Consider the following 10,935-nt stretch of genomic DNA (forward strand, 5'->3'; position numbering starts at 1 on the left):
AGATGACATAGAAATTTGTGAAGTACATACGGATCTGAATGCTGCAGACCCATTGACTGAAACCTCTCTCACAAGCATAACATGATCAAACCCAGAACTCTTTGGGTGTTAGTCACATGGGGATGTGACCTTGAGTGTTAATCACATATCGATGTGAACTGGATTATTGACTCTAGTGCAAGTGGGAGACTGTTGGAAATATGCCCTAGAGGCAATAATAAATTGGTTATTATTATATTTCCTTGTTCATGATAATCGTTTATTATCCATGCTAGAATTGTATTGATAGGAAACTCAGATACATGTGTGGATACATAGACAACACCATGTCCCTAGTAAGCCTCTAGTTGACTAGCTCGTTGATCAATAGATGGTTACGGTTTCCTGACCATGGACATTGGATGTCGTTGATAACGGGATCACATCATTAGGAGAATGATGTGATGGACAAGACCCAATCCTAAGCCTAGCACAAGATCGTGTAGTTCGTATGCTAAAGCTTTTCTAATGTCAAGTATCATTTCCTTAGACCATGAGATTGTGCAACTCCCGGATACCGTAGGAGTGCTTTGGGTGTGCCAAACGTCACAACGTAACTGGGTGGCTATAAAGGTACACTACAGGTATCTCCGAAAGTGTCTGTTGGGTTGGCACGAATCGAGACTGGGATTTGTCACTCCGTGTAAATGGAGAGGTATCTCTGGGCCCACTCGGTAGGACATCATCATAATGTGCACAATGTGATCAAGGAGTTGATCACGGGATGATGTGTTACAGAACGAGTAAAGAGACTTGCCGGTAACGAGATTGAACAAGGTATCGGGATACCGACGATCGAATCTCGGGCAAGTATCGTACCGAGACAAAGGGAATTGTATACGGGATTGATGAATCCGACATCGTGGTTCATCCGATGAGATCATCGTGGAACATGTGGGAGCCAACATGGGTATCCAGATCCCGCTGTTGGTTATTGACCGGAGAGTTATCTCGGTCATGTCTGCATGGTTCCCGAACCCGTAGGGTCTACACACTTAAGGTTCGATGACGCTAGGGTTATAGGGAATAGATATACGTGGTTACCGAATGTTGTTCGGAGTCCCGGATGAGATCCCGGACGTCACGAGGAGTTCCGGAATGGTCCGGAGGTAAAGATTTATATATGGGAAGTCCTGTTTTGGTCGCCGGAAAAGTTTCGGGTTTTATCGGTAATGTACCGGGACCACCGGAGGGTCCCGGTGGTCCACCAAGTGGGGCCACCAAGTCCCGGAGGGCTGCATGGGCCAAGTGTGGGAGGGGACCAGCCCCAGGTGGGCTGGTGCGCCCCCCCACCAAGGCCCAAGGCGCAAGGAAGAGGGGAAGGGGGCAAACCCTAGGGTAGATGGGCCCTAAGGCCCACCCTGGTGCGCCTCCCCCTCTCCCCTCCCCTTGGCCGCCCCTAGATGGGATCTAGGGGGCTGCCGCCACCCCTAGGGAGGGAACCCTAGGTGGGGGCGCAGCCCCTCCCCTCCCCCTATATATACTTGAGGTTTGGGCTGCCCAATACACACGAGTTCCTCTCCCTGTTGGTGCAGCCCTACCTCTCTTTCTCCTCGTCTCTCGTAGTGCTTGGCGAAGCCCTGCTGGATCACCACGCTCCTCCACCACCATCACGCCATTGTGCTGCTGCTGGATGGAGTCTTCCTCAACCTCTCCCTCTCTCCTTGCTGGATCAAGGCATGGGGGACATCACCGGGCTGTACGTGTGTTGAACGCGGAGGTGCCGTCCGTTCGGCGCTAGGATCTCCGGTGATTTGGATCACGACGAGTACGACTCCATCAACCCGTTCACTTGAACACTTCCGCTTAGCGATCTACAAGGGTATGTAGATGCACTCTCTTCCCCTCGTTGCTGGTTTCTCCATAGATAGATCTTGGTGACACATAGGAAAATTTTGAATTTCTGCTACGTTCCCCAACAACTCCCATTGTTTTTAGTTTTGTCATCTCTTGCCATGATACCCAATGGGGTTTACGCTGCCCATTCTTACTGCCCCACCAGAATTTCCTTTTTAATTTTTTGAGGTGCTCGCAAAGGCCTCTTGGAAGCTTGAAGCGGGACATGGAGTATACCGGCACTGCTTGCACGACCGATTTGACCAAGACTTCCTTTCCTGCTGTAGACAAGGATTTTTCAATCCACCCTTGAATCTTACTCCAAAGTCTGTCTTTGAGGTATTTAAAGGCCCTGTTCTTCGAATTTCCAATATCAGAGGGCATACCAAGGTACTTCCCATTTAGGGTTTCATTAGGAACATTGAGGAGTCCCTTAATCTGGTTCCGCATGCTGTCAGGAACACCCTTGCTGAAAAAATTGAGGATTTTGCATAATTTATTCGCTGACCTAATGCTTGACATTAGGCTTCCAACACCTGGTTCACCTCGGTAGCTCCCATACTATTTGCCTTGAAGAACAGCAGGCTGTCATCGGCGAATAAGAGATGGTTTACCGGAGGTGCCGTAGGCGCCACCTGTATCCCACTCAAGTTGGATTACTCACTTTTTGATTTTAACAGGCACGATAGGCCCTCTGCTGCTAACAAGAACAAGTACGGTGATATCGGGTCCCCTTGGCGGATTCCTCTCGAAGGCTGAAATTCCTCTAGTTTCCTCCCATTGAACATGACTGAAAATTTAACTGAAGTCACCATGCTCATAACAATATCTACCCAATTCTTAGTGAAGCCCAGCTTAAGCATGATGGCCCGGAGATACGCCCACTCAACCCTATCATATGCCTTCATCATGTCGAGCTTAAGTGCACATGATTGATGCTTCTTTGCCCCGTTTCGCTTCATGAAATGCAGACACTCATAAGCAGCTATGATATTGTCAGTTATCATTCTGCCAGGGACAAAAGCGGATTGCTCATCAGAGATGATATCTGGCAATATTTGTTTCAACCTATTGGCGATGACCTTCGATGCAATCTTGTATAAAACATTACACAAGCTGATTGGGCGGAACTGTGACAGGAGTGTAGGATTTTTTACCTTTGGGATCAACACGAGGATTGTGTCATTAATGCATGCGGCTGACTCCGTTCCTGCCACAATTTTAAGGACCACGTTGGTAACCTCATCCCCACACAAATCCCAATGGCGCTGAAAGAAGTGTGCCGGGAATCCGTCTGGGCCTGGAGCCTTAATAGGAAACATCTGAAATAGGGCCTGCTTGACCTCTTGCTGAGTGTAAGGTGCATTGAGAACCTCATTCATCGCCGGTGTTACTTTTGTTGGCACTGTATCCAGAACCTGATCCATGTCTTGCACTCCCCCCGATGTGTATAGCTCTCTGTAAAAGTCTATGGTTAGAGCCTCCATTTCTAAGTTGTTCTCCGTCATATTCCCGTCTGGCCTTTGCAGCGCCTTAATCTGATTTTTACGGCGCCTGCGACTAGCTCTTAGATGGAAAAAGAAAGTGTTTTTATCACCATGGACTAGCCAATCCAAACGCGCCCTCTGGCGCCACAGCATTTCCTCATGATGGAAGAGTTCGACCAATCGCTCAGTTATCTTAATTTCCTCGTGAGTCGGACTGGATCTACCTTGGACAACACGCAGGTGTTCTAGCTCGATTTTTAACTGGCGGATCTCACCTCGTACTGACCAGAACTGGGTGTGGTCCCAGGCCGACGGATCCCCTGCCAGATCATCTAGTTTTACGTAAAAGGTTTCAACTGATTCTATCGCTTGCATGGTCCATCGCCCTTGCACAGTAGTAAACAATGATTCATACCGCTCCCACATGGTCTCATACTTAAATGCCTTTGATCCCATCTTGCATGCATGCATCTCACATAGCGTGAGTAAGAGAGGGACATGATCTGAACTTGCTGCAGTTTTGTGTGTCAACCTTGTATTGGGTAGGGCTAAAGACCATTCAGGGTTAACCAAGCACCTGTCCAATCTGACCCTTGTGAAGCTTCCTCCCACGACCTTCTTTTCAAAGGTCCAGTCTGTCCTTGTGTATCCAATGTCAGTTAAACCGCATGTGTCGACAGTGTCCCTAAACCCTTCAATCTGGGCTTGGCTCCGATTACCAATGCCATTGTGCTCATGCATGTGAAGAACTTCGTTAAAATCACCTAAAACAGCCCATGGTCGACCTTGAGTTTCGGAGATTCATGGGTATCCCATGTTTTATATCTCTCTGGCACCTGCGCTTCCCCATAAACAAAAGTCACCCTGACCTGCATGTCGATCATATCATCTATCAAAACATCAATATGATACTTTGAGTAACCGATCACTTCAACTTTTATTTCATCTTTCCAGAAAATACCTAGGCCCCCACTTTGGCTAGAACTGTTTACAGCAAAACTCTTATTATAGCCCAAAGATTCTACCAAATTCTCAACTCTCTTACCCTCTATTTGTGTGTCAAGGATGCAAATTACAGAGGGGGCAAGCTGCCTCGCGAAGTCGCGAAGCTCTCGAACTGTTGCGGCCTTGCCAATTCCGCGGCAGTTCCAGCAAAAGAGACTCATTGCGCCTGGCGGTGCCCCCCTTGGAGGCCCGCCACACGCGCATCAGTGTTTTTGTTCGGCACAGAGTTCTTCGCCAGATTGGATTCGTGAGCTGATGAACTTGATTTATTTCTCTTCGGTTCTTGCTTAGCAAATGGACTGACAGGTATCTCCGGAGCAGGAAGCATCAAGGGTTTGTCTGCTTGATTCGGTGTGGCTACTCCTTTCTGGCCGCCTGCTGAAACTGTCGCTGCCCTTTTCCGGTTCCCATCAGCTTCCAACATCGTTACATCATTCCCAGTATCACCCGTGCCATCATAGTCCTCATCGTGAGGGGAACCGTACTGAGTTCTTCCGCGTCCTCCACCTCTTCCAGCATGACCTCTCCCTCGTCCACCTCTGGATCCATTGCCATCTCCTGGACCATTGCCGGGCCCCCTAGACTAGGATGCCTTGAGATCTTTAAAGACTAGGGCTTTGGGAGGGTGAACTCCGTCGCCACATTCCTTGAACAGATGGCCAAGGTACCCATAGACAGCGCACCAGTCGAGGAGTCTTTCATACTTAACTCTAAATATAACTCGTTACATTGTTTCCTTCCTCTTGACCACCAGAGAGACAGCGTTCTTCAGAGGCTTGGTAACATCGATTTTCACCCGGACACGAGCAAAGTTTCCCTCAAAATTGTGTGATTTGGGTTCTGCGAATATAAATTCACCAACTGTAGCTGACAGGGCTTTGATCTTGGGGTAGAAACCGTCCGGGAGATCGTGGATCTGAACCCAAATATCCATCTTGTTGAGCTCGATGGATGAGGGCTTGGTGAATCCATCATAGGGCGCCATGACAACAGCTTTTCCTTTAAAGTTCCAGGGACCTTCATCCATTACTCTTTCCCAGTCGCAAGACTTTAGTCGCATGAGCTGCCAGGCCATATTGCTTACGGCAATCACCACCAGCCCATCTTTATTGGGCTTAATTAACTACGGCCCAAGCAAACCGACCAGAGCCTCTCGAAACAACGAACGAAACACAGAGCTGCTTTGCTGCGCAACCCTCTTGTTTAGTCCCACCTCGCGGAGCCAGAAAGGAAGGAGGCGAAAACGCGCTATATAACCAGACCCAGGCCAGCAGGAAGAAGCATACCTTTCTCGGCCTTTTGGCTAAGATCAAGTGTAGTATCTATTCTTATCAGTTTAATATCTGATATGTGGGCCATGTGCCCACAACGATATTAAATTTATTTTTTATGAGGGAGGGCCCACCACAATAGCTTGCTGCTGGGGTCCTCACGTGTCGCTCAGGCGTTGCACTACTGCCTGGGCCGGCGCACCCCAACCAAAGCACTAAAAAAATTTTGTACTTCGGACCTGAAGAAGCAACGAAGGCTGATGTCTCCTTCATCAGAACTGAATAAAACTGAACTGGGCTCGTGTGAGATTTATTGCTTCTCTGATGCTAACTGGAAAGACCATCCACCCCTACAAAAGATGAAAATTTCTTCATTAGGCTTTGAAGAGGTTGATGTTATACTTCAGATCAGATGAAACACAGCTTGAAAAATTCTTCATCAGGCGTGAAGAGGTTGATGTTATACTTCAGGTCTGATGAAACAGAGCTTGTTTCTTCTGCTATGAAAAGCAAAAGTTTCATCATATTCAGTACACTGACCGGTCTCTTTAAAACTGATGAAAATTGAAGTGGAATTTTGTCTTTAAAATAAATATATTCGTAGTGGTTTCGTTCATGATTCGACGGGTCTTTGATGGATTGCTTCTTCTGTAGTAGAACTCTCTAACTCTAACTGTTTGGGACTTCTCTGACTGGTTGGATATGATTGGCCTCCAGTCACACATTTTGGGTGTGTTTGATTTATCACCAGAACACGCCACGCCGAAGATGTGGCCGCGCCGGAGGTGCGGCGAACGAAACGAGCGCCACACTTTCGGCGAGTTGTGGCGTGAAAAATGAACTAGCAACCTATGACGAGTGGTGCGGCACGCCACAACACCCGCATAAAGCAAACAGAGGCTAAGTTTAGGCGTAGGGAGCTATGGCAAGCTGTTGCATGCATAGTCACAAACCAAACACGCCCCTTCGTTTCATACATAACCTATATGCATTAGCAGAGAAGGTACACACAGGAAAGCTAGCTGCGCGATTGGTGGCCTGCATATTACCTACCCAGACCCGTGTGGTGCAGTTTTGGCTTCTTTGATATCCTGCACGGACCATAGGGCAACTCCAACTGTTGAATCAAAGATATACAAAATGTGTCCATTTTTTGTCCGTCCGTATGGCCAGATGAAACACCAAATGTCCATCCGTGTCCATCGGCACGGCGGGGGGGGGGGGGGGGGGGGGGGGGGGGGGGGGGGGGGGGGGGGGGGGGCGGGGGGGGGGGGGGGGGGGGGGGGGGGGGGGGGGGGGGGGGGGGGGGGGGGGGGGGGGGGGGGGGGGGGGGGGGGGGGGGGGGGGGGGGGGGGCCGGTTCGTTTTTTTCTTTATGATTAAACAAATATATATTTAAGCCGCCAAAAATATGTTCCGTTAATTAAACTAAAAACATGACTACAAATTAAATAAACTCTAGATCTAATCTATCTAGGGTAGCCGCCGGAGCACACGCGCACGTTGGCGCTGGAGCCTACTACTCGTTCTCTACGTCAACGAGGTCGATGAAGGTTGAAAGCGACCATGACGATGCTGGTGTTTGTGGTGTCGGTGGCCCTATCGTCGGCGCGCGCAGTGGCGGCGCCTCCTATTGCTTGTCCTCGGGCTCCTCCGGCTCCAGCGTCACCGGAAACGTGGAAGTCCACATCCACGTGTGCCCCGGTAGTGCCCACGGCTCCACCTCCCGGTGCCTCTGGCAAGTCTCGACAGGGACGTACCTGCGGTCCTGTCACGGTGGCAGAGCCCCGATGACGTCAAGGTGAACGGGGCCACATGGAGGGGGCCCTGTGGAGGAGTACGCCTCGTGGTCATGCTTCCCGTGGAGCCAATTACACGGCATTACGCCGGGGGGGGCAGTAGCCTAGGGTTTCTGTTGACGGCGGGGGAGAAGAGTGGGGGAAAGGAGTGGGCGCCCCCCGCACGCATGGCATTTAAAAGGACCGGGAGCTGGTCATCGGGTGGTTGCCACTTGGGCCTGGGGCAGACACCGAGCGAACGTGCGGTGTGTCCGTCTCTTCTCCGTGGGGCGCAAACCCAGCTCATATTTGTGTTAGAATGGGTCCGCACGGACACGAAACAGACAGAAACGCAAAATGTGTCACGCGTTAGGCCATGGTTTTTGTCCATGCGAACATATACAAACGCGTGCAGACAAAATGCATCCCCGCATTGGAGTTGGGCTTTACTCTGGAGAAGCGGCCGAATAGATCATTTTTTACAAGCTAGGACCAAGTGATGCAATCTAGTTGACATGGCTGGGTCTATTGGTGCAGTTATGTGCGAGATGGTGCACAGTGTTATGATGTAATCGGTTGGAAATATGCCCTAGAGGCAATAATATTTATATTATTATATTTTCATATTACGAATTCATAACTAAGGAGTTTATATCCTATGCTATAACTACTATGATCCTGCAATATGCGATTCAGTGAAAAACTCATATGCACGTGTGGGATGATAAATGGTAAATGAAAAAGGTTCCTAGTAGAGACATAAGAGCCACGCCCCCTGCGTTGCCTCTGCTCTGGCAATACGTGGGAACCCCCACCGGCGCCGCTACCTCTCCCCTCCTCCCCTCCCCCCGTCTCGCTGCCGCCTGAGGAGTCCGCCAGCGAAGCCCGGGCAGGCTCCAGGGAGGGTGGCGGCGGGGCATCTTGCTGCATGGCGTGGCGCGTGAATCCCGGGCGCTCGGGTGCGATTCAGCGATGGCAGGCATCGCGGAGGCCGCTCCGGGTGTTCGGCGGCGTTGGCTGTCGGTGTGGGTTCCTTGCTCCGGCGCGGGCGGATGGACGCGGCAGAGGGACGACGGATGGTGCGTGGCGGACGGATTTGGCCGGCCTTGGTCGGATCTGGCGTGGCTGCGGCTGGGCGCATCGTCGGAGGTGGCTGGCGGGGCGTGGGGTGATCTGTGGTGGTGCGGGTGCTGGCGGCGCGGCTGCGCCTCACCGGAGCAGCATGTCGGGGCGGCGGCCTCCTCTAGCAGGGTCGGCCGGTTGGTGGAGACTGTGATGCGTGCCCAGGACCCGGCAACACGTTTGCTGCTGGCCCGGGGGTCGCGCGGGACGGCCTCAGCTAGGACGGGCGCGGGCGCTGGCGGGAGCTTCCCTCTCGGTGCTCTGCGGTGCTGGTTTGGGGGCGGTGGGTGGCCGGCTGGTTCGGGCTTGCAGTGGTTGAGCATTTCTGGGAGAAATCCTTCTCCGGCCTCTGCCGGATCCGGCGATGGCGATGCCCGCGGGCGCCGCACTCTTTCTTGGAAGCGTCGTTTTGGTGTGGTGCTTCTCCCTGCAGCCTTGGCTCCAGAGGGAATCCTCAGATCCGTGGGATCGGGTGATGAAGTCTTCTCCACGTCTTATTCCTCCTTGGGAGCATTGTCTCGGAGCCGGCTATAACTGGAGACCGGTGGAAGGCGGCATCTTCGCCGCGGTGGATGGCGGCATCTTCACCACGTGGTTGCTGAGGCAGCCATTTCGGGGGCGCCAATTTCTGTTTGGCAATGATGATGGCATCGAGAGGAGCTTGGGTCGCGGCTCGGGCTTCGGTAGTCGGATCTTCCCGGCGTGTCCGAGGTGCTCTTTCGTCGGTTGCCTTGTTGCTTTGAAGTCGGAGCTGCGGTGGAGCGAGTCCAGGTGGTGACGATGACAGGCGCTCGGTGGTCATTTGCGGCGGGCACGGTCGGCACAAGTCCTGCATATTTCTCGGGCGATGACCGTCTTCAAAGTCGGAGTTGTCAGTTATTCTTGCGTGTGGCCATCTGTTGGCATGTGCCGTCGTGGAGTCTGTTCCATGTCGGTGGCCAGGCTGGCCGGTGGTGCCCATGTGTTTATGGGTTGGGTTGCTTCGGTTTTTGCCTGGTTTTCCGTCAATTAACCGGGAAATTCTCACTTCTTCTTAATCAATGAAAATGGCAAGTCTTTTGCCTCGTTTTAAAAAAAGGTTCCTAGTCTCGCCTTTAAGACTAGCTCAAGTGCTGTTGGTGATCACTTTTTTCAGATCTTAAGGTATCATTAAGTGTAATAATGATCCTAAGACAACATTGAGATTATGACGTTAGAAAAACGATCATATTGAATCGACTCAATCTTGTTTGTTATAAATTGAGTTAATATCGTCTGCATTCAATTATAATAACATAGAGTGTTAATGCGTGATATTGCTCCTTAGACCATGAGTGTATCATGCTCACTTCTTACCGTGCACTGGGCTTTAGGGTTGCTCAAACGTCTACAGTAACACGATAATCATAACGACAACTTACAGGTTCATCAAAAAGTTTGACAAGTGACCAGATAGCTCAAAAGTGTGATTTGATCCTCCGATGGTGGAGAGATATTCTTAGGGCCCTCTCGATGTGACGGCATCAATCATCGTCTGGCCAGAAACACATAACTTAGTCACGGGGATGCCAGAAAGAAGAACAAAACGGTAACGAGGATTTTGGTATAATGAGTATGGTGGTGACTCAGGGGGATACCGGTGCATCCCGGGTTTTGTAAAGTATCAGAAGCAAAGGAAACATCACATTATAACCAAAGTTTCACTCGAATATCATTCGTGTACTCACATGGATCGATACAGACGTCCAGGGTCCCGCTGTTGGTTGTTACTTTCCAGTTCCGGGTTCCATCCACCTTTGTTGTGTTGTCGATGGCTGGTTAGGAGGCCGTTCGAGAGGCTGGTTTTTGGTTTGCTCGGTTCGTCTAGCCGTGGGCTCTCATCGGCTGGCATGGTTCGTGTACAAGTCTGTACTCTACGTGGGGTGCATGTTTATCGGTTATGCGAGCCGGACTCCAATACGTTTCACCTGGGTGAACTCGAATAGCACATTCGACTCCAAAGCAGGTGCTTGCTACGGCCCGAGCAGTCTTGGCAGTGGCTCACAAGGGCGGAGCCGGGGGAGGACGAGCAGGGGCCTGCCCCCCCCCCAATGATCGACAATTTTAGTAGCAGCGATGAGTAATTACCAACGAGATTAGATCAATATATGTACTCGCCCCCCCTATACTCGAATCCTGGCTCCGCCACTGGTGGCTCACCATTGATACTAGCATTAATGCGAGGCGAATGATCCGACATCAGTTTGCCTAATATAAGAGAGAAGAATGGTACCTGAGGGAGTCCTGGATTAGGGGGTGTTCGGATAGCCGGACTATACCTTCAGCCGGACTCCTGGACTATGAAGATACAAGATTGAAGACTTCGTCCCGTGTCGGAAGGGACTTTCCTTGGCGTGGAAGGCAAGCTTGGCGATACGGA

The 10,935-nt window shown here is 51.0% G+C and overlaps 1 non-coding gene across 1 annotated transcript; it reads left to right on the forward strand.

The window, feature by feature from the left end:
• The first annotated feature begins 5,649 nt into the window (after positions 1 to 5,649).
• On the forward strand, positions 5,650 to 5,845 carry LOC125541889. The gene has a single exon (XR_007297726.1). It is a non-coding gene; the product is annotated as a U2 spliceosomal RNA (small nuclear RNA).
• Positions 5,846 to 10,935: the final 5,090 nt, after the last annotated feature.

Source organism: Triticum urartu, chromosome 2 (genome assembly GCF_003073215.2).
Source record: "Triticum urartu cultivar G1812 chromosome 2, Tu2.1, whole genome shotgun sequence".
NCBI classification, from domain to species: domain Eukaryota; kingdom Viridiplantae; phylum Streptophyta; class Magnoliopsida; order Poales; family Poaceae; genus Triticum; species Triticum urartu.